The sequence below is a fragment of the Saimiri boliviensis genome, chromosome 5 (genome assembly GCF_048565385.1).
Source record: "Saimiri boliviensis isolate mSaiBol1 chromosome 5, mSaiBol1.pri, whole genome shotgun sequence".
Classification (NCBI taxonomy): domain Eukaryota; kingdom Metazoa; phylum Chordata; class Mammalia; order Primates; family Cebidae; genus Saimiri; species Saimiri boliviensis.
In genome coordinates, this window is record NC_133453.1 from 54772500 (window position 1) to 54797826 (window position 25327).

Genomic DNA, 25327 nt, shown 5'->3' on the forward strand with positions numbered 1-25327 from the left:
TTTAAAATTTCATTGTTGTATGACAGGTATTTAATGTTTCCATAAATATTCTCAAACTGTTGAAACTTGTTAAGGTACTTGGAATTGGCTTTATCCTATCAGTCCTTGCCTCTAAACTTTGTTTAGCTGTACTACAATTGGATAGCATATGGATGGGCTGTAACTTTGGTAGCCTTATCAAATGGATCTCTTACTAAAATCATTTTCTTTCTAGGTCTCTGACCAGTTCAACCTTAGGACATAAAGCAGGATAAGATTAAGAGAGTGAAATACAATAGAGATAGTGATGAAATATTTGCATGATTCTCATGTATGAGTGTGTATGTGTTCTAATTCAGAAAATATAATTATCATGTCAGAGTTTTATTTTTAAACCAACTCTATTCTTAATACATTATAAAAATTATCTAAACTCTAATATATAATCTATGCTATCTTTATTTTCTTCTCATTTGTTACAATTTAGTCTCTTTTTATTTTCTATTATGTGAATCTGAAGAAACAGTATATGGCTGTTCTTTATATTATTCTTGGAATATTTTAATGTTTAAAATAATTTCCAAATAATAAAATTCAAAAGAGCAAAGGTTGGGCAACTCTTCTTATCTTTTTCTTTTAGCACTTCCATGAACACTGTGCTGACATCCAATTGTCATTACCTGCATTCCTTAGTAGAGGACTTCCTCAGGCTTTCAGATCTCACATTGTCCCACAAAACCAGGCTTAACATACTGTAATTAGCACACAGAGTGATTAGTCTGAGTGACAGAAGATGATTTTAAAATATCCCAACTCTCTTACTATTCAGGTGATATAGCTCTGAGAAGAATGTTATACATTGGACTTCTGAGGTTCCACTGGGATTCTATTTTAGTAACTTACATTGGTAACTTCCTTGGTAATGTATATCCATTAGTGGCTACTTTCCTTTCCCCTTCAATAATCTCTTGCGAGCATTTCATGAGACAATATAAAATATTTACACTGAAATACAACCCAACCTAACTTAAACAAGGTTTATGAGGCCATTAATGAGTAATGCTAACACCTGAGCAATTCTACCTCTATTATTTGAGTTGTCAAGGTGCAGGATTACTTGGCAAAGCTGTTTATGTCAGAGGACTGACTATTAGATGTACGCAATTTATTTAAATTCGTTTTAATGCAATAATTATATTAATACAAAAATAGTTTCAGATAAAAAGTGAATGGATGATTTGAAAGGAATTAATAAAGTCAATAAATAACATTTGTAAAATAATTTTGTGTGAATTGTGTTCCGCTTAAGTACATGTAAGGTCATACCACAAGTGTTCCTTGGGTAAGAGTACAGATCTGCTCTTAATACCCCATATGCAATATTTGTAGTTTAAGTTAAAATTTATTTACTTATATTTTAATATACCAAATTTCTATTACTGTTAACATTAAATAAGTTTTTTAATTAAATGCTATACTACCAGGATCCATTTTGTTATTTTGATGCCAATAATAAACATCACTCACCTATGCTCCTTAAAATATGTAGTTGTATGTGCATATATCTCAGAATACTTGGTAAATGCATTAAATCAGACAATAATTTTCTGTGTTTTGAATTAAAATAAGCTAAAATAAACTATTATTGGATGGAAATATATTTAGAGCTTATGTCTATTGAAGTATATCATAGAGTAACAAAAATTACTCAGTGTCATTATTGAGCTTCTCTAATAGCTACACGGTGAGTTATTCTGCTATTTAATTAAAGTTAATATTTTTTGCTAAACATATTCATCATTAAAGACAGCATTTTATTAATACTATAATGCTTACAGAGTAATCTAATTGTTTTCAAAAACATTCTGAACAAGTTGCTCAATACCCTAATGAATCATACTGAAACTCTTTAAATATTTAGGTTTTCAAGGCTTGTTGTATAATCTTTTATGTAAATAGTATGTATCTTGGGTATTGTTGAGTGTATGAAGTTTCATTATATATAAAACATGTCTTTAGTTATATTTAATTGATAAGCAAATATATGAGAAACACATAATGCTTTTGTTATAACAGCTATTTGGGCAAAACGGCTTTTTAAAAACATAAATTGTATACATATTGTGATAAAAACTTATATGTTTCTAATTTCAGCCTAAATTATATAAGGAAAGAAAAATAATTTTTGATATGTAGTTTCTTTTTTTGTTGTTGTTTTTGATTTTTATACCTGGCTTTTTTTTTTTTTAATTTTTTGTAGAGTGAAGAATCTTGCTATGTTGCCTAAGCTGGCCTCAAACTGCCGACCTCAAGAGATCTGCCCACCTCAACCTCTTGCGTAGTTGAGACTACAAGTACACATCACCTTGCCCAGTTACCTTTATTTTATTTTATTAAATTCTGAAAAATGTTTTGGTAGTGAGGAGGTCTTGCTTTGTTGCCTAGGCTGGTTAGCACACTATGGCATTAAAAAGGACCCATGGTGGCTCAAGCCTGTAATCCCAGCACTTTGGGAGGCCGAGGCGGGTGGATCACGAGGTCAAGAGATCGAGACCATCCTGGTCAACATGGTGAAACCCCGTCTCTACTAAAGATACAAAAAATTAGCTGGGCATGATGGCACGTGCCTGTAATCCCAGCTACTCAGGAGGCTGAGGCAGGAGAATTGCCTGAACCCAGGAGGCGGAGGTTGCGGTGAGCCGAGATGGCGCCATTTGCACTCCAGCCTGGGTAACAAGAGCGAAACTCCGTCTCAAAAAAAAAAAAAACAAAAACAAAAACAAAAAAAAATAAAAATAAAAATAAAAATAAAAATAAAAAGGACCCATGATATTTATAATATCTAGTGTTAACACACTATGATATTAATGAAATACCCATAGTATTTAAAAATCTAGTGTTAACACACTAAAATATTTATAATATCTAGTGATAACATGCTATGATATTAAGAAAATATAATAATTACATTATCTAGTGTTAACACATGTGATATTAATGAAATGTTCATATTTACCATATCATAGTGTTAACACACTGATGTCACCTACATTAAGTATTTCTCCTAATGTTATTCCTTCCCAGTCTCCCCCCAATCTGCTATGCCTCCTCTAGTCCCCCACCCACAAACAGACCCCAGTATGTGATGTTTCCCTCTATGTGTCCATGTGTTGTCATTGTTCAATACCCACTTATGAGTGAGAACATGTGGTATTTGGTTTTCTGTTCTTGTGTCAGTTTGCTGAGAATGACAGTTTCCAGATTCATCCATGTCCCTGCAAAGGACATGAACTCATCCTTCTTTATGACTGTATAGTATTTCATGGTGTATATGTGCCACATTTTCTTTATTTAGTCTATCATTGATGGGCATTTGGGTTGGTTCCAAGTATTTGCTATTGTAAACAGTGCCTCTTGAACATATGTGTGCATGTGTCTTTACAATAGAATGATTAACAATCCTTTGGTTGTATACCTAGTAATGGGATTGCTGGGTTCGATGGTATTTCTATTTCTAGACCCTTGAGGAATTGCCATACTGTCTTCCACAATGGTTAAACTAATTTACAGTCCCACCAACAGTGTAAAAGCATTCCTATTTCCTGACATACTCTTCAGCATCTGTTGTCTCCAGATTTTTTAATGATGGCAATTTTAACTGGTTTGAGATGGTATCTCAATGTGGTTTTGATTTGAATTTCTCTAATCACAAGTGAGGATGAGCATTTTATCATGTGTTTGTTGGCTGCATAAATGTCTTCTTTTGAAAAGTGACTGTTCATATACTTTGCCCACTTTTTGATGGGGTTGTTTGTTTTATTTTTGTTTATTTAAGTTCTTTGTAGATTCTGGATATTAGCCCTTTGTCAGATGGGTAGCTTGCAAAAATTTTTTCCCATTTTGTTGGTTGCGAGGTCACTCCAGTGATTTTTCTCTTGCTGTGCAGAAGCTCTTAAGTTTAATTAGGTCTCATTTGCCCATTTTGTCTTTTGTAGTCATTGCTTTTGGTGTTTTAGTCATGAAGTCCTTGCCTATGTCTATGTCCCAAATGATTTTGCCTAGGTTTTATTCTAGGGTTGTTACGGTGTTAGGTCTTATGTTTAAATCTTTAATCCATCTGCAGTTAATTTTTGTATAAGGTGTAAGGAAGGGATCCAGTTTCAGCTTTCTGCACATGGCTAGCCAGTTTTCCCAACATCATTTATTGAACAGGGAATCCTTTTTCCATTGCGTGTTTTTATCAGGTTTTTCAAAGATCAGATGGTTATAGATGTGTGATGTTGCTTCCAAGGGCTCTCTTCTGTTCCATTCATCAATATCTCTGTTTTGGTACCAGTACCATGCTGGTTTGATTACTGTAGACTTGTAGTGTAGTTTGGAGTTAAGTAGTGTGATGCCTCTAGCTTTGCTCTTTTTGCTTGGGATTGTCTTGGCTATGTGGGCTCTTTTTTGGTTCCATATGAAGTTTAAGGTGGTTTTTTTCCAGTTCTGTGAAGCAGGTCAATTGTACCTTAATGGGGATATCATTGAATCTATAAACTACTTTGGGCAGTATAGCCATTTTCACGATATTGATTCTTTCTAACCATGAGCATGGAATGTTTTGCCATCTGTTTGTGACCTCTCTTATTTCCTTGACCTTGGTTTGTAGTTCTCCTTGAACAGGTCCTTCAAGGATATATAGTTTTTAATAGAATAAAAAACTAATAGGCAATTTAAAAAGTATTCTGAAGGCATAGCTAAATAATTGGCCAGCGTATAATTTTTTCCCTTCTTTTTATTGTAACTGTATTTTAGATTATTCCAGAACAAGATGAGCTTTTGGTAAGTTTGCCTTTGAATTAGATGTTATTTAGCTCAATATGTTTAAAACAATATGTTACAAATTTAGAAGTAAGCAATAGTCCATTTATGATTATTTCAAATTATTAAAGAATATAAAGTTTATTTTTTAAAATATGCAGGATTCAGGAAATAATAATTATTAACCTCAGAAACAACATTCAGAATTGAATAAGAGTGAATAAATAATGAAAGTTGAATGGTAAATTTGGAAAATTTTCTAAGTTCTATAGTTTGCTGTAAAACTTAATATCAGACCAAATCAGTTTACTTTTTCTGAAAATAAAATGAGAGCTCAAAAAATTTAATGTGACCAGCAATACAAATATTATTAATATTGTTAGTATTACAGTTACTCATTCAAAAAAATATTTCTCGATACAGAAATTCTGTATTGAGTTTGTTTTTCTGATAGGACTACAGAACAGACAAGATAGCCATATTCTTGCCTTCATGAAACATACATGAATATTGGGAATAAAACAAAAAATGTTTCAAACTATTTGTCAACATTTCACAGATGACCAGGAACTGGAGATTATTATTCATGATAACAAAAATAATGTTGATGTCTTGATGCTGTGTTTGATAGCAGAAGTAAAAAATTATTTCAGACGGGATGCTCACAGAATGATCTAGCCAATAAAAAATTTTTAGAAATAATAGAAAATGAAAAAAATGGAACTTTAATAACATTTAACATTTACAACTTGATTTTATTAAAAATGTCACATATAAAAATATGTAAAATAAAATACAGAGATTTAAGAAAAAAATACTGCATTAAATATTTACATTTAAAAACAGAATGGGCAGAAACAGATGGTTTTCCACAAATTCAAATACTTTTCTGTGAACATCATTCAGAGTGCACACCAAACCCAAGTGTGTATGTATGTGCATGTATGTACAGATGCACATATTCACATGTACACACACACAGAGACGTGCACCCCTGGGATTATTATATTCACACTTCTGAAACCAAAGATAGAAAGAAATTCTTAAGGGAAGCCAAAGAAAAATGACACATTATGTAGAGAAGAATAGGGATCTCTATGAAAGTATATTGTTCCTCAGAAACAATGCAAGCAAGAATAAAATGGACAATAAGGATGTTTTTATATGGCTGGAAGAAAATATATCTGTCAACCCAGATATCAATAATGGCAAACATAATCCTCAACAGGAGAGAATAACGAATGACTCTCAGACAAACAAAAACAGTAATTCATTACCAGCAGACCTAATTTGCAATGTTAAAGTTCTTTAGGCAAATGAGAGATACACACACACGTACACATATGTGTACATTTTTTCATATTTTTACAGTGCAATGACGAACATTTCAAAACGAAATAAGGATATTTTAATTATTTTAAAGTTTTAATTGTTCTAAAGTATAACTGATTGTATAAAGCAACAATAATAACAATATACTGTATATTTTGGCAGGGAGTTGTAAACTAGCAGGCCAGCTAGTAAATATTTTAGTTCTGTTGTCTTTTTTGCAATGACTGAACTCTGCCATTGTGTCACAAAAATAGCCATTGATAATATGTAACATAAGTATGGCTTTGTTCTACTAAACCCGTATTTTTGAAAATAGGTAGCAGGATGATTTTAGAACCTTTTGAAAAAAAAAAAACAAAAAACTACTAAGAGAATGATCCAGAAACAATGCCTGCTGAGGAATTTTATCTAATGAAGGACTTATATCCAAAATATATAATAAAATCTCATATAAATAAGGAACCTAAAAATTCACTGACTTGAAGTGAGCACAAGCTTTGAACAGACCTTAAGAGATTTATGGAAAGTAGGCACAAAAAGAATAGTCAGCATCATTAGTCAATATGAAACAGTCAATTAAAACTAGACTCTTGTTAGATTCTCTACAATTTCAGAAAGTAACAAGAACCAATGATAAAAATGTTTGTAATCTAGAATCTCCCTTTGTACCACTTCTTATCCATTCCATACCATGGTTAACAGCTATTCTAAGTTAGAATAGCATACATAATTTTATATTTATACTTTTGATGAATAGTATCATACAGTACACTCTTTTATATCTGGCTTAACATTACATTGATTCATTCATTCTGTTTAGCATAGCAATTACTCTTTTTTATTTCCAGATGCCTTGTGTAAGTACAATACAGTTATCTTCATATTGTTGATATAAATTAGGGTTTCACATTATTTTATTTTATTTTTTATTTTAGAAACAGAGTCTCACTCTGATGCCAAGGCTGGAGCCAAGTGGTGGAATTTGGGCTCATTGCAACCTCTGTATCTAGGGCTCAAGCAATCCTCTCACCTCAGTTTCCTAAGTAGCTGGGACTACAGTCACGCGCCACCACACCTGGCTAATTTTTGGTAGAGATGGGGTTTTACCATGTTGCCCAGGCTGATCTTGAACTCCTGGGCTCAAGGGATCCACCCACCTCAGTCTCCCAAAATGCTGGGATTACAGGCGTGAGCCACCACACCTGGCCTACATTTTTTCTTATTATGAAAAGTGTTTGTATGAATAGTCTACTACATATATTTTGGAAAACATATGTATGCATTTTTGGCAGGTCTAAACCTAGGAGTGGAATGGATGAGTCACAGGATACCCATATGGACAACTTTAGTTGATCTGCCAAAGTCTTTTCCAAAGTGATTGAAAAAATGTACTCTCCTGCCAGCCAACACTTTTTTCCCCACCTTTTTTTCTTTATTTTATTCATCTCACTTTTGGTGTGCTTGCACTGCTTCGTGACTTTGTTTTTTTCCCCGTTACTAATTCTATCAGTTGTCTATTGCTATAAGTCACTATGAAACTTACATATATTCTAAAAATATTTATTATGTCTTACAATTTTGTGGGTTGTCTGGGTAGTGTTTAGCTGTTTTCAGCTGGGATCATTCATACAGCATCATTCAGTATAGGAGAATGTCCTAGATGGCTTCACTGTCAGCTGAGGTTCCTCAGTTATTCTCTACTTAGCACTTTATTCACTGATAAGCTTGATTTTTTCTTTTTTTTATATGGGTGGTCTCCAAATACTCCCAGCATCAAAACACTTCCACCTGGTGGAAGTTACAAAACTATTGAGGTCTATGTATGTTACTTTCTGTTGGTAAACATGTCACATTAGTTAACTACAAATGAATAGATTTATTTCTGAGTTCTCTTTTCTGTTTCATTGGTCTATTTGTCTGTTTTTTATGCCAGTTCCATGCCATTTTCGTTACTGCAGTTTTATATTATGTTTTAAAGTCAAGTAGTGTGACAACTCCAAGCATTGTCCTTTTTGCTCAATAGTGCTTTGGCCATCTGGGTTTTTGTTTTGTTTTGTTTTGTTTTTTTAATTTCCATACAGATCTTAGAATTTCTTTTTTTCTATTTTGGTAAGGAATGTCAATAGTATTTTAAGAGAGACTACCATTGAATGTGTAAATTGCTTTCAGTGTGTAAATGTCAATGTGTAAAATGAAAATATTTTAACAGTATTAATTCTTCCAATCCATGAACAGGAGATATCTTTCATTTTATTTATATCCTCTTCTATTTCCTTATCAATGTTTTACAGTTTGTATTCTAGAGTTCTTCTTGGTTAAGGTTATTCCTAGGTATTTTGTTTCTGTAGCTATTGTAAATTGAACTGCTTCCTTGATTGCTTTTTCAGATAGTTCAGTACTGGTGTATAGAAACACTACTGATTTTATATGTTTCAGCTTTACTAAATTCATGTATTAGTACTTACAATAGTTTGGTAAAGTTTTTAGATTTTTTCTGTAATTAAGATCATTCATATGCAAACAAGGATTATTTGATATTTCTCCTTTTCAATTTGGGTTCCCATTGTTCTTTTACCTAATAGTTCTGACTAGAATTCCCAGTACTCTACTGAATGAAAGTAGTAAAATTGAGCATCCTTGGCTTGTTTCAGAGCTCAGAGGGAAAGCTTCCAACTTTTTCTCTTACAGTATAATGTTAGCTATGGGTATGTTATATATGGCCTTTAGTATGTTGAGATATGATCCTTTTGTGTCCTAAATGTTAGAAGTTTTTATCATGAAATGATGTCTTATGTTATCACGGTTTTCAGCATCTATTGAAATGATCGTATGGTTGCTGTCCTTGATTCTGCTAATCTAATGTATCACATTTCTTTGCTTGTGTATATTGAACGGTCCTTCAATGCCTGAGGTAAATTTCACTTGGTCATGGTGAATGATTTTATACACACACACACACACACACACACACACACACACACACACATATATATATATATATATATATATATATATATATATGTTGTGAAATTTGTTTTGTATGTATTTTATTGAGGATTTTTACTTGTGTTAATTCAGGCATATTTCCCTGTAGTTTTTTATTGTTACATTCTTATCTGGTTTTGGTATCAAAGTAATGTCAGCCTCGTAGAATGAGTTTGGATGTTTCTCCTCCTCCTTAATTTTTTGCAATCATTTGAATACAATTAGTATTCATTTTTAAAATGTTTTCTAGAATTCAACATTGAAACCTTCAGGTCCTGGGATTTTCTTTGATGGTTAACCTATTTATTACTGCTCCAATCTTTACTCATTACTGATCTGTTTAGGTGTTTTATTTCTTCATGACTCAATCTTGGTAAATTGTACAGGTCCAGGAATTTATTTATTTCTTCTGTTTCCATTTCTTGGTGTATAGTTCTTTGTAAGAGTCTCGATTTTTTTAAATTTTCTGTGGTATCAAGTTGTAATACCTTCCTTTATATATCTGATTTTACTTATTTAAGGCTTTTCATGGTTTAGCTAAAAGTGTGTCTAGTTTTTATTTTATTTTATTTTATTTTTTATTTTACTAAAACAGCTCTGTTGATGTTTTTGTATTGATTTTTTGGTCTCCATTTCCTTTAGTAATCCATTTTGATGTGTGTTTATGTTTGTGTGTGTGTGTGTGTTTATTTAATTCGTTTTTAAATAATACATGTCTTAAAGTTTATGTCTAATTATACTTTCTCCTCTTTTGTGAACTTTAGTATTGTATTTGTTAAGAAAGTCATTTAATTTTTTACTTTCATAAGCATGAAGTTATTCTTGTCATCTGTTTTCTTGTTTTATTTTCTGCATCACTGTCATTTACTTATCTGGCAATAAATATATGTGGGGTTTTTTGTTTTTGTTAATTAATTTGTTAGAAGTTTCTTAAGTTTTTTAATTGTTTCAAATAAACAAATTTGACTTTGCTGCATTTCTCTATTTCATTTATTTCTTATTTCATTAAATTCTGTTCTTTTCTACATTGTTTTTATTTTTCTTTTATCTTTCAATAGTTTCTCTAAAAAACTACAGATGAGAGGATACTAGATAGAAAATTAAATCACATATTTAGTTATTATGCTTTATAATATTGATACTTTGTGAGTCTTGTATAAACATGTGATATGGTTGGGCTCTATGCCTCCACCCAGTTCTCATCTTCTAGCTCCCATAATTCTTTCATGGTGTGAAAGGAACCTGGTGGGAAATAATTGAATCATGGGGGTGGGGTTTTCCCACGCTGTTCTCCTGATAGTGATTAAATCTCATGAGATATGATGATTTTAAAAATGGGAGTCACTCTGCACAAGCTTTACTTGTCTGCCACCATGTGAGATATGCCTTTCACCTTCCTCCATGATTGTGAGACCTCCCAGCCATATGGAACTGTTAGTCCAGTAAACTTCTTTTCTTTTTAAATTACCCCATCTTAGGTATGTCTATATCAGGTGCATGAAAATGGACTAATACGGCTCGGTGGGGTGGCTCATGCCTGTAAACTCAGCACTTTGAGAGGCTGAGGTGGAAGGATGATGAGGTGAAGAGATCGAGAACATCCTAGCCAAAATGGTGAAACCTTGTCTCTACTAAAAATACAAAGATTAGCTGGGCATGGTGGCACAGACCTGTAGTCCCAGCTACTCAGGAGGCTGAGGCAGGAGAATCTCTTGAACCCCTGAGGTGGAGGTTGCAGTGTGCTGAGTTTGCACCATTGCACTCCAGCCTGGTGAGAGAGCAAGACTCCATTTCAAAAAAAAAAAAAAAAGAAAGAAAGAAAGAAAGAAAATGGACTAATACAACATGTTTTTATTTTTTCATTCATAATACAATCTAACTCATACATATGGTTTTATTCTTTCAACTTTGCATCACTTAGAAATACTGTCTAATAACACAAGATTGATGATTCTCTTCTTGTTATTTATCATTACCATAATTCCATTTTGTTTGCAAACTGCACTATACATGATTTCAGTTTTCTTGAAATTGATGACGATTTCTCTATAGCTCAACATATTTTGGTAAATGTTGTAAGTTCATTTAAAAAATGTGAATACACTTTCTTTGAGATGCATGAGTCTATATATATATATCAGGTCAAACATATATTTTTTATTATTCTTTATTTTTCCTGATAGATTTTTGAAAAATTTTATTTTCATATTGACTAATGCACCATCTAAATCTATTATTTTGAATATGTATAATTCTTCTTTAGACTGTTACAACTTTATATATTTTATAGCTAGATCATTTGGGTTTAGGATTTAGGAGAATAACATATTGTTGAGTATATATGTAACATTGTAAAATATTACTGTTCATTTGGGCTCTATTTTGTTCTATATGAAATTTAGGACTCTTTCTTTTCTAATTCTGTGAAATATGACATTGATAATTTGATAACAATTACATTGAATATATAAGATTGCTTTGAGCAGTATACATGTTAACAATATTAATTATTCAATAGATGCTTTTCCATTTGTTTCTGTCATTGACAAGTGTTTTATGGTTTTCCTTGTAGAGGTATATATATTTTTGTAGCTATTGTGGATAGAATTGCCTTCTTGATTTGGTTCTTAGCCTAATCATTACTGTTGTACTGAAATATAATAATTGTTCATATAAATTCTAGACTGAAAGCTGTTTTTCTGTTACATGTTTCTTTCATTATGTCAACCTTTGTCATTCTATTGACTTTTAGCTTTGATCGTCTCTTTTGAAAAGATGAAAAACAATCAGCTCCCAATGCAAATAGTTCATAGTCTTTTATCTTTTCACTATGGACACTTTTATGTATTTTTATGTTATTTTACTCTGAAGAATTTGACTATAATGTAACTACTGTGTTTTCTTTGATTTATTTTAGTTTGTTCAGCTTCATATATACATATATATGCATATATATACACACACATACATATATATGTAGAAATATATATATGTGTATGTATATGCATATATATATATATATATATATATATATATATATTTCTGTATATAATTATTTCTTCAGAGATGGTCATGATATCCTGTCATGGAAAAAGATTTTAAGACGACTGGTGCTTTTTGAAAAGATAGCCATCATAATTTCAAACAAAGTATTTGTTTGGAGAAGTTCTTAGAGGTTTGGATGCTATGTTGTTCTGATTAGCTGATTCAGACACATCTCAGACGATTTCTGAGGAGTAATTGGAGATGGGCAAACAGATAATGTGTATTGACAACTCGTACATGATATTAGTGACAAAAAGAAAAGAAAAAGGTAAAGCAGTAAATAAAGGGGAAAATGATAACAAAATGCGTTGTTATAAAATAAACTTGACCATATTTAAAGGCTAATATGAGGAAATGGTTGAAGATATAAATGAGACAGGATAATTGATATTAAATTTCTTTGGGAAATAAATAGAGGCTGGAATTGACTGTATAGTTAGAAGATTAGTATTCAGAATGTAATAGAATTTTTCTTATAACATGAGGAAAAGAAAAACAGTATATATAATGTGTGTGTATGTGTGTTTATGTGTACAGGTGCAGATAGAACTTTTTTCAGATTCGGTACTTGGAAGCTGTGTTAGAAACATTTGATGGTGTATTTTCTCTATGAAGTAAAATACAAGGTCATTTGCTAAAACCCACTGGGAATGTTGGAAGTTTGTGGAATTTTTCAAAAAATGAATTATTTTAAATGATTATCATGAAAATTGTAAAATCCTCGAGTGGGATTTTTGAACATTGTCTAGCCATTATAGGAGATTTGAGAAAACGGATTTTGTGTAGTGTCACTACAATCATCTGGATTATTTTCTCCAAAATATTCAGGGATTCTATTATAAAACAGAGAAAGTGACAATTTAGATTTTTTTTTTCTGTATTTGAAACTTAAGGCAGGAAATCTTATAGGCATAAGTGTAGTGAAAAAATGGATCATTTTTCAGAGATTCAGAGTAAACAGACAGCACATAGCTTATGTATAAAGACAGAATAAAGTATTGAGGGAAGAGGGAGAGCCAATGTACAAGGAAATAATTTTCCGTGGAAATAAAAGGAAGAATATTTGAAAAGTATAAATTTTAAATTGAGCATTTTTTTTCCAGAGTGAGGGGAAACACTTACTAAATATATAGTAATGGAAACACATGGACATGGCATTGGAGCAAAATTGATTCAATAGTAAGTGTACCAATTACAGATTTAATGAGATACTTGAAAATAATGAATAAATTTCTCATTAAAATAGATATTAACAGCAGAGCTCACTCTAGCTGGAGAAAGCATAGTTAATAGTTCTGGATACATCTTAGCAATAACAGCAATATACTATGTTGCAAAACTTAATTTAGTTGAGATTGCTTTTCAATACACGGAAATAAAATAAAGAACTAAGATTATTTTTCCAGATTTTTCTGCTTTAAAGCTTTTTAATTTTTATATATGTAGAAGGTAAAAATGCAGGTTTCTTATATGCTTCCCATGAGTATTCTGTGAAATATTTAGCTATGTGAAAAATACAAGGTTCACACTGAGACATCTATTGCATCTAATTGTTTCCCAAAACTCCAATAGTTCTTTTGTGCTCCTTTCCATAGTTATTATGAGGATCTTTAATAGGATTTACAAACTTGCTTCTTAAGCTCAGTGTCCAGCCATTTCTTTCTGTACATTGTGTTGAGAGTGATTGCTCTAGTTTCCAAAGGTCTCCCAGTCATGATATTGTTTCCTGCCTGAATGACTTACTGTCGGTAGGGAGGTGAGAGTAGCCTGCACTGGCTGCAGTCAATAAAGAAATGCATTTTCTGTAAATACTTTTTAAATTACTTTAAAAAATCCTAATAAAGTGAATAAAGTGCAAGTATTTACATTCTGAATAATGTCAATAATAAAATGTTCCTTCCTGAAAAATAATTGATGACCTAATTTCTAAACAATTGATGTAATTACAGATTTTTAATACAGGCTGTTCTTGTTTTGTATGTTTCTTATATTCACAGATTTTAGTTACCATAGTTTAGTAAAATAATACTTGTGTTCAAACAACACAGTTCAAATTTAAGGTATTACACTGTACTAAATATGAGTAGTTGCATGAACTATAAAGTATAGCTCTTTCATCCAAAAAATTATTATGCGACTAATAGATGGATATCATAGTCAGTGACCAATCATGCCAATTGTTTCAAGTCTGCCAATGACTGACCACTGCAGCTGTTATTCTGTTCATGGACACACAGCAAGGCCTGTCGTTGTACTAATTCCTTGTCATGAAGTGACGAACCTACATGGTAGTTACAAAAATGGATCATAGAATGAGATAGTTGCCTAACAAAGATGTAAATACATGAAATGTGATGATTAAAAAAAAGTAAAATGCCAATAATATATAAATAGAGATATATAAGAAAGAGCTGATCGTGGATTTTTTTTAAAATTATACTTTAAGTTCTAAGATACATGTGAAGAATTGCAGGTTTTTTATATAGATATACACATGCCATGGTGGTCATCAACCATGACATCAACCCGTCATCTACATCAGATATTTCTCCCAATGCTATCCCTCCTATAGCCCCCCACTTCCCTACAGGCCCGTGTGTGTGGTGTTCCCCTCCCTGTGTCCATGTGTTCTCATTGTTAAACTCCCACTTATGAATGTGAGAACATGCTGTATTTGGTTTTCTGTTCCTGTGTTAGTTTGCTGAGAATGATTTATCCATGTTCCTGCAAAGGATATGAACTCATCCTGCAGCCATATCGGCTTCATTCTCTCTTCAGTGTTTCCATCCAAGACTAAAGTTTGCTCAGTCTCTCTGTTCCTACTGAAGTGAAACAGGAAATGCCTTATTGGTTCCTAAAAAATGCATTAGCCTATCAAAACAAGTTTTTCAGTGGTTAAATCATGGTTTATAAACTTATTTGTAAATAAGTTATGCATATTAGATACATATTGTCATAAAATGTCACTTCATTTGTATACTGAGAAGTAATATAACTTGCTAAGTAATAATAGCCAGAGGTCAAATATACATCATAGCAGACTGACAAAAATATTTCAGTCAGTTTAATTTAATTTGTATTATACTCTTATGCATATAAATGATATTCAAATACGAAATTCAGGAAATAGAAAAAAAGTAACAGAAGAAATGTCCTTTAACCAATACCTAAGGGAAATTACTGTTTTTTAAAAAATGCACATAAGTACACATATACACATATATTTTTCTGTAACATATAGTTTTAATTTTTACTTAATGATACTTTGTTCATATTTTATGTCAATAAAAGTGAAACATATCATTATTGTTAATTTCTGCATGGTAATGTATTCTATAAATATAGAATATTTTACATTAAAAATTTGCTGTTATTGAACATTTGAGTTCAATTAGAAAACATCAATCTTCATGTTAACAAATCAATTTTAACTCTTCTTTTAATAGTAAAACTAACTGCTTTATATTTTATTATCTCTCCCATTTTGGTACTTCCTTAGTATTTCCTGTAGTAAAAAAGTATTAGCTAATGAACAATTAAGATATAAAAGTATTATGACATTTATGAGTGAATCAGCAAGTGAGGAAATAACATAAATTTATTTTCAGGGATGTTATTCAAAAGATGTTATTATGACTATACTGTGGCTATAATGCCTTTACCTGTATTTTCTAAGTGACTTTCATGACATAAGTGCCTCCATAATTATCAAGTGATATATTATTTCTCACAAAAATATCACATAAAGGATATTTTCCCATAATATTTTAGCTTGCCATTATATAAAACTAAATTTTATGAAAAAATATATTAGCGTAAGACTGCTAGTACTATATGAGCACACATGTGATGACTGTATGAAGCTGAGGCAGGAAAAATGGGATTTACCAGAGTGTTGCTCTTGTGAGGTTGAGAAAGAGTATATTTATAATAGAGTAGACTTTTTTAAATTGCATTGGTTGCTTGTGGTTTGGGATTGTCATTTATTTCCAAGTGTGACAGGTATGGGTTCATTTCCAATCAAATTATATAATGTAGCCTGGGATACAGGATTTTTCTACAGTACACTGGAGTAATATAGGGAGGTTAATGAGAAATTAGAAATAAGCTGCAACCAGAAAAGAGAATATTATCAGGGAATAAGTGAGATTAACTCCACAGTAATATGCAGTTAGGACTGCACTGGATGGCTGTCAGTCCTTTTTATAACATTGGCACATGACTGATGCCTCTAAAAGTTTACTCTAATACAAGATTTAATTACCAAGTAGCCGGTTACACTGAGACAGTCATTGATTGTATCAAATTCTATTCTCAAATTTCACTCTGGTAATAAAAAAATATAGAAAAGCAAGACTTTGTCTCACGTAGTATTCACATTATGTGTCAGGTTTTCATACAGGCATCTTCAATAGCATAGAAAAAATTATCTTCATAGAAGAATGGAAGAATAGGAAACTAACTATAGATGAGCATTAACAACATAAAAAAAGCCAAGAGTATGATTTCTGTCGTATCAGTAGACCTCAGTTCCAGTAAAATAAAAGCAGTTCAGAGGTGTAGTTAATCGTATGTGTGTAAATGAAATGCTACATCATTTAATTGGTAAGGAATCACCAGATATTCACTTCCTAAACATATCCTATTTTGGCCTACAACTAAAATATTCATCTATATTGTAGAGGTATTTGCTATATTATACAAAATTACCTTGATAATTATAAACACATTCATATCTCTACTGTTTTTATTACTTTAAAAATTGCCATTGACATGCATAGTCTGTGATATGATTCACAATTGTGTCTCAGGATGAAAGATCTAAAAATTAGACCATAATATTAGCACTCCAGTGACTATATCATATTAAAGGAAGAGGCATTAATTAGCATTCTATTATTTAAATAATGTATGTAATCTAATACATAGGAGTTGGCATTCTTTCATGGAAATCAATAATGCTGATTACTTTTTAAATGTAATTTTTTAAAATGATTTTGTTTTTCAAAAATAAACCACAAGTAAATATTGTAATTTACGGCAGAGATTACTGATTCACAAAATACTAGCATCACTGAATTTTTCTATTTTTTAATCTCAGTTAAAGTCCCACAACTTCAGATAAACTTATTATATTACAGCTTCATAGTTAACATCTTATTTAATGTATTATTTTTTCCAGCTTTGTCTTTGATCCAGTTCATGTTCAGTGATGCCCATTAATGTAGGATAATTTCACGTTAAAGTCACTTGAATAAAAAATACAGCTGTCTGGTGAATAATCTGTCACTAAATGAAGAGAAGTGTCACTGAATACAAAAAAAAAAAAAAAAAAAAGAGAAAAAAGTAAGTAAATTAAAAAGTTATTTTTGGGACTAAAAATAATTTGCCTCTGGAAAATGAATTTTTGAGACTTTTATGTTGTGAACTATCTATATTTCCATGTGAATGACATTTTCTTAGTGCAAATTTGGGCTATAGACATTTAATTATCTGGGATGATTTGTGAAATACAAATGTATTTTGCAATCTTTTTTCTTATTATTGGGGATTGGAGTCTGAACTGCAAGCAGCTGGAATAATTAAAAGGCTGTAATAATATCCTCAAAGCTGCAACTTAGTAATTGATGAAGGAAAAAATATCACTCAATAAGACTTTTATCAGCATAAGCCCACCATTTCTGTGTTGTATGCAAACTCCAATGGCCCAAACACTTGGAAACAAGAGGAATCAGGTTAAATGGAAATTTGAGAAATTCATTTTGTTTATTTTCTTTGCGTTTATTAGGTTGGTGCAAAAGTAATTGCAGTTTTGCTATTAAAAGTAATGACATGGGAGGCCGAGGCGGGTGGATCACGAGGTCGAGAGATCGAGACCATCCTGGTCAACATAGTGAAACCCCGTCTCTACTAAAAATACAAAAAACTAGCTGGGCGTGGTGGCGCGTGCCTGTAATCCCAGCTACTTAGGAGGCTGAGGCAGGAGAATTGCCTGAACCCAGGAGGCGGAGGTTGCGGTGAGCCGAGATCGCGCCATTGCACTCCAGCCTGGGTAACAAGAGCGAAACTCCGTCTCAAAAAAAAAAAAAAAAAAAAAAAAAAAAAAAAGAAAAAAAAAGTAATGACAAAAACAGGATTACTTTTGCACCAATCTAATATAAAATAAATTGTGACCTTTTCTCAACTTTAAACACTTGTAGCACTGTTTGGAAATATGTTTTTTTAAATTATTATTCTTGGACTTGCTTCAAATTACTTTTCTTTAAATCGTTTTATATCCCAAAATCATTTTCTTAAGAAGATCTTGATTCTTAATTTATCTTGAAATTTACATGTGCCAGATTAAATCTATGATATCTGATTCAATAAATATTTAAGACCTTGCTATGAGTCTGACATCTGACTAGTGTTTAGAGAAATAATCAGTTAATGTATTTAACACTATGTGTTCTTTCTCACATGCATCTCTCTCGCACATTTTTTTTTAAATGTTTTCTTCTACCTTCCTTAAATGACACAATAGACAAAGCATTCACTTGACCAAGCAGTCCTCTGGATGTAACACAATCATATCTCTGTTCTTACAACAAGCATCCTCACATGAATAATTAATTTATCTAATATTCTCATTCCTAGCACCTTATTTATTTCCATAACTACCATTCTAATCTATTTTACTGAGCTTCTTCTCTTACATATTATTACTGTTCTTCTGCTAACTCAATTCAAAGAAAATTCTTAAACTCTCAAGTTCATTTAATATGATTAATCATTACTCATTTATTTTACTATGTACTTTATCTTCCTAATCACCTATCTTAGTTCCTTTGTTTACTTGCCAGTGTATGTCACTCCTGTCTTTAAGTTGTAAACAATCACCAGCATTCCGTGTTATATTTCTTAATTTACTTTGTAGAAAGATTTAAGCTTCAACTAACTGCAACCCATATCATTTCTGTATCAATACTCATATAGCCTTCATAGTTTCCCAATTTCTTGATTTTGAAGAGGCTTTTAATTACTCTCATGTATTCTTTGTATTTACTTAAATGTAATTTGCTTGTATTTGTACTATTTAATTCTGTTTGTGTCACCATCTAAACGTGATTTGAGACCTAAGTCACCTTACACCTGTTAACTGATATCTTTTTCTCTTCTCACTCGTATTTACTTCATATGTCACTACATAGGACACTGATTAAGAAGCATGGCTATGCTATTTCAAAATAAGAAATATATTTAATTGCTCCAAATCACAACTTTCCAAAATTGTGGTAATAACATCTAGTTCAAAAAGTTGTATTGCATTGAATGATATATGTAAAATTCTTTGGAAATTTCCCAGCATGCAATAAGTTGTCCATAAACATTAATTTTTAAAATTACCAGATAAACCATTAAAATAAATAACACATTTTCTCAGGTGTCCATCTTAGTTTAGAATAACTGCATTTTCCAAACCTATCTTACATTCTTAAAAGAGAAGCCTTTGTTAGTGTCATAGCTTTGTGGCATGTCAACATAGTTGAGCTCCACTATAGTCCCAGGTAATTCAAACAGTAATTTAAGTGCTGCTGTGAAAGGATTTTACAGATGTGATTAAAGAATAGTACATTTGGAAATAGTACATTTGGAACAGTTAGCATATAGTCCCAGGTAATTCAGACAAACAGTAATCTAGGTGCTACTTTGAAATAATTTAATAGATGTGATTAAAGAATAGTACATTTGGAAATAGTACATTTGAAACAGCATATTGACTTTAAATTAATCTTAGAAAGATTATCTTGGATGGGCCCCTTTAAAGAGGATTTGATTGTCCTGTATTCAGAGACTTTGTAGCGTTTTTACCCATGGGGTTACAACCTGCTCCTGATCTTCTCATCCTGACTACCTGCTCTGTGAACTTCAGAGTTGCTTAACCAGGCTCCACAGTTGCACAAGCCAATTATTTGTAACACATCTCTCTCCATCCCCACGTCTCTATCTGTGTTTCTCACTCTTATTTTCATTCTTGTTCTCTCTATATATACATATAACCCAATAATAGTTTATTTAGATATTAAGTTTTCTTCAATATTATTAATAGCTCAAGGAGGGTTTAGGACTCTTCTGAACCCTCCAAGAAACTACAAACCTCAAGTCTCTACAAACTCCATACTCCATTGATCTTGCACTTGTACACGTTATTATAAACTAATAGTACATATGGAACAGTTAGCATATTGACTCGAACAAATTATTTTCTAATGGTACCGTTTAACTATCAAAAAGCTTGGCATATAGTAAGCACTCAATCAATATTTTTGAATTAATTAATGCCACTTCTTATATTTCTTTAATCAGCCTGAAAATTAATGTGAGTACCTTTTCTCCTCAGGTGGCTCTGTATCGGAATCATCACATTTATATATGTGACAAATATTGGTCTGCTTAATTATAATAAAAGATTACATTGACAGAATATGTTCACTAATTAAAAAAATAGAGTCTTTTCCACTGGAAATTTTAATATGTTGAGCTTCATCTCCCTTCTATAACAATTATCCTTCGTCTCAGTAACATCAAATTGTCCATGAATTAAAAGCCAGAATTGAAAACTGCAATGCTTTAATTAAAAATTTTCTATTAAGTACGAGCATTTTAAACTTCTATACAGCTTGATAACATGTGGCTACATTAATTAGGCCATTAGGAATTAGCCATGAAATGTAAGAAAGCATTTGCAAACTATGCATATGACGATGGTCTAATATCCAGCATCTATAAGAAACATAAGATCAGGCATGGTGGTCACAGCACTTTGGGAGCCTGAGGAGGGTGGATCATGAGGTCAGGAGTTCAAGACCAGACTGGCCAACATGGTGAAAATCCTTCTCTACTAAAAATACGAAAATTAGCTAGGCATGGTGGCAGACGTCTGTAATCTCAGCTACTCATGTGGCAGAGGCAGGAGAATCACCTGAACCCGGGAGGCAGAATTTTCAGTAAGTTAAGATTGCACTGCTGCAATTCAGCCTGGGTAACAGAGCAAGACTCCATCTCAAAACAAAATAAAATAAAAAAGAAACATTTTTTAAAACACAATCTTATTAAAAAGTGGGCAAAAAAACATAAAAAACATGAATAGAAACTTTTCAAAAGAAGACATATATGTGGTTACCAAGCATATGAAAAATAACTTACCTTCACTGATCATTAGAGAAATACAACTGAAAACCACAATGAGATACCATCTCACACCAGTCACAATGGCTATTACTAGAAAGTCAAAAATAACAGACGCTAGCAAGGTTGTAGAGAAAAAAGAATGCTTATATACTGTTGATGGGAGTGTAAATTAGTTCAACTGTTGTGGAAAGTCATGTGGCAATTTCTCAAAGAGCTAAACACAACAATACTATTTGACCCAGCAATCCAATTATGGACCTACACTCCAAGGAATATAAATCATTCTATCATAAAAACACATGCATATGTATGTCCATTGCAGCATTATTCACAATAGCAAAGAATAGATTCAACCTAAATGTTCATTAGTGGTAGTCTGACTAAAGAAAATGTATTACATATACACCAGGAATACTATGCAACCATAAAAAGAGATATATACTGGGAATACTATGCAGCTATGAAAATGAGATCATGTCCTTTTCGGGAACATAGATAGAGATGAAGGCCATTATCCTTAGAATGCTAACATAGAAGCAAAACAAAAAAAGGAAAAAAAAACCCACAAAAAACAAATACTGCATGTGCTCCCTTATAATTGGGAGCTAAACAGTGAGAACACATGGACACAAAGATGGGAACAACAGACACTTGGGCATAGTTGAGGGTAGAAGGAGGAAGGAGGAAGAGGATCAGAAAAAATAACAATGGGGTGCTAGGCTTAGTACCTGGGCGATGAAATAATCTGTATAACAAAGCCCCATGGCACGAGTTTACCTTTTTAACTAACCTGCATGTGTATGAACCTAAAAGCTATCCTTTAAAAAAAGAAAAGACTGACTTCTCCCAAAGAAGAAATTCTGCCAGCAGACAGCATTCAGATTCCAACTACAACACCAATGCTTCTCTGGGTCTCCAGACAATCAGCCTACCCTGAAGATTTTGGACTTAAAAACCTCCACAATTAAATAAGCCAATTCCTTAAAATAAATAAATGATAGATTAGATAGATAGATAGATAAATAGATATATAGATTGATAGATGATATGGATTAGATATAGATATACAGATAGATGGGCAGACAGACAAACATAGATATTGGTTCTGTTCCCTTGGAGAACTCTCATACAAGTATTAAAAATTATTATAAAATCATAAAATGAAGATGAGAAAAAGATAAAGTAGGGATAAAGTTATCTCCAAGATGCATGCCATAGATCTTGCACACTTCATTAAATATGGGACATAATTTTGACTCTCAGATTTCTACCAGCTCAAATAAATAAACCTAATCATGTAAATAATTTCAGAGAACTCATAAAATGAAATACAGATGATTCTTGAACAATATAGAGGTTGTGAGCACATACTACTAATGCAGTCAAAAATCCAAGTATAACTTTTGACTGCCCCAAAACTTAACTACTTATAGTTTACTGTTGATGGTAAACCTTACCAGTAACAGGAACAGTCAACTAACACACATTTTGTGTGCTATATGTACTTCTATACCATATTCTTACAATAAAATAAGCTGGAGAAAATAAAATGTTGTTAAGAAAATCATAAGAAAAAATATGCTTGCTCTTCATCGAGTAGAAGTAGATCATCATCAGGGTCTTCAACCTCATTATCTTTGCAGTAAGAGGAAGAGGAAGAGGAGTGGTTGGTCTTGCTGTCTCAGGGGTGGCAGAGGCAGAAGAAAATTCGTGTATACTGACCGTAAGAAAAATGCAAATCAAAATCCCTATTAGAGACCACTTTACATCAGTCAGAATGGCTGTTATTAAAAAGGCAAAAATAACAGGTTCTGACAAGGTTGCAGAGAAAAGGGCGCATACACATCGTTGGAGGGAATGCAAATTATTTCAGTCACTGTTGAAAGCAGTTTGAAGATTTTGCAAAGAATTTAAAACAGAACTGCCATGTGACCCAGCAATCCCATTACTGGATGTATACACAAAGAAAATTAACCATTCTACAAAAAAGACACATGCAATTGTGGGTTCACCATAGCACTATCACAATAACAAAGACATGGCATCAACTTAGGTGCCCTTCGACAGCGGATTAGATAAAACATTCTCAGCAAACTGACACAAGAACAAAAAGCCAGACACACATAAGTGTTCTCACTCATAAGTGGGTGTTGAACAATGAGAATACATGGATACAGGGAGGGAACATCATACACTGGGACCTGTTGGGGAGTGAGGGGTTTAGGGAAGTGATAGGAGCAGGGGCGATTGGGGAGGGATATCATTAGGAGAAATCCTAATGTAGATGACTGAGGGATGGATGATGGATGCAACAAACTACCATGGCATATGTATGCATATGTAAAAATCCTGCACCTGCACAATCTGCACATTTTTTAATTTTTTTTTGCATTTGTAGTAGAAACAGGATTTCACCAGTTGGCCAGGTTGATCTCAAACTCCGAAACTCAAGTGATCCTCCTGCCTTGGCCTCTCAAAATACTAGTATTATAGGCGTGAGCCACCATACCCAGCCAAATGTTCCCATCTTTATGTCCATGTGCACCCAGTGTTCACCTCCCATTTATAAGTGAGAACATGTGATATTTGCTTTTCTGTTTCTTAATTAATTCACTCAGGGTAATAGCCTCCAGCAGCATCCATGTTACCACAAGGACATGATTTTCTTCTTTTTGGTGCATAATATTCCATAATGTATATGAACCACTTTTTCTTTCTTTTTTTTTTTTAATTATACTTTAAGTTCTGGGGCACAAGATCATATCAATTGTTGCAGAAAAAAACATTGATAAAACTTCTCAGTAAACTAGAAGCACAGTAAAACTTCTTCAATTTGACAAATAATATATATATATATATAAAAACTTAAGAGCTTGTGGGTCAGGTGTGGTGGCTCATGCCTGTAATCCCAGCACTTTGGGAGGCCAAGGCAGTGGATCACAAGGTCAAAAGTTTGAAACCAGTCTGACCAACACAATGAAACCCCATCTCAACTTAAAATACAAAAAAGCCAAGTGTGGTGGTATGCACCTGTAATCCCAGCTACTGGGGAGCTTGAGGTAGGAGAATCACATGAACCCAGGAGGCAGAGGTTGCAGTGAGTCAAGATTGGCCATTGCACTTCCAGCCAGGTGACAGTGCAAGGCTCCATCCCAAAAGAAAAGAAAAGGAAAAAACAATACTTAGAGCTCACTTATGCTCATTCATCTGACAGCTCACTTTAACATCATATTAATTGGTGAAAGACTGAATTATTTTCTTCTAAAATAGTGAACAAAGCAAGGGTGTCCACTTTTACCACTTTATTTAACAGTAGAGGAATTCTTACCCAGCATAATAAGACAAGAAAAAAACATGTACAAATTAGAAAGAAACAAATGAAACTGTCCCAACTTTAAAGTGACATAGATAGATGTAGAATATCCCAAGGACTCTGGAATAAAACACCTAGAAATAAAAGCGAGTTTATAAGGTCACAAGATCCAAGGTCAAAAACAACAACATCATATTTTTATATTAGCCATTAATATGTAGAAACTAATTAAAACAATGTCATGTTCCTGGTTTGATATTATACTACACTCATTTAAGATGTGGCTCTAAGGCAGCACTCTCCAATCTTTTTGGTACCAGGAACTCGTTTTGTGGAAGATAACTTTTCCACAGAAGGGGAGGTGCTGGTATGGAGAGGATGGTTTTGGGATTCAATTGCTCCACCTCAGACATCAGACAGTAGATTCTCATGATTCTCATAAGGAGCATGCCACCTAGATGCCTTGTCAGACCTCAGGCAGTAATGCTTGCTCACCTGCAGCTCACCTTCTGCTGAGCTGGAGGGGATCCCTGTTCCAAGGGAATAGAGTTAAGGGGTGCATAATACTCCATGTACTACAAATAAAAAGCTTTCAACAGGAGTTTTTCATATAGATTCTCTCCTATAATATCTCTCCTATTCATTGTTGTATATCATTCTTCTCCAAGTTGATTGGTAACGATTTGGATGAGACTTGGA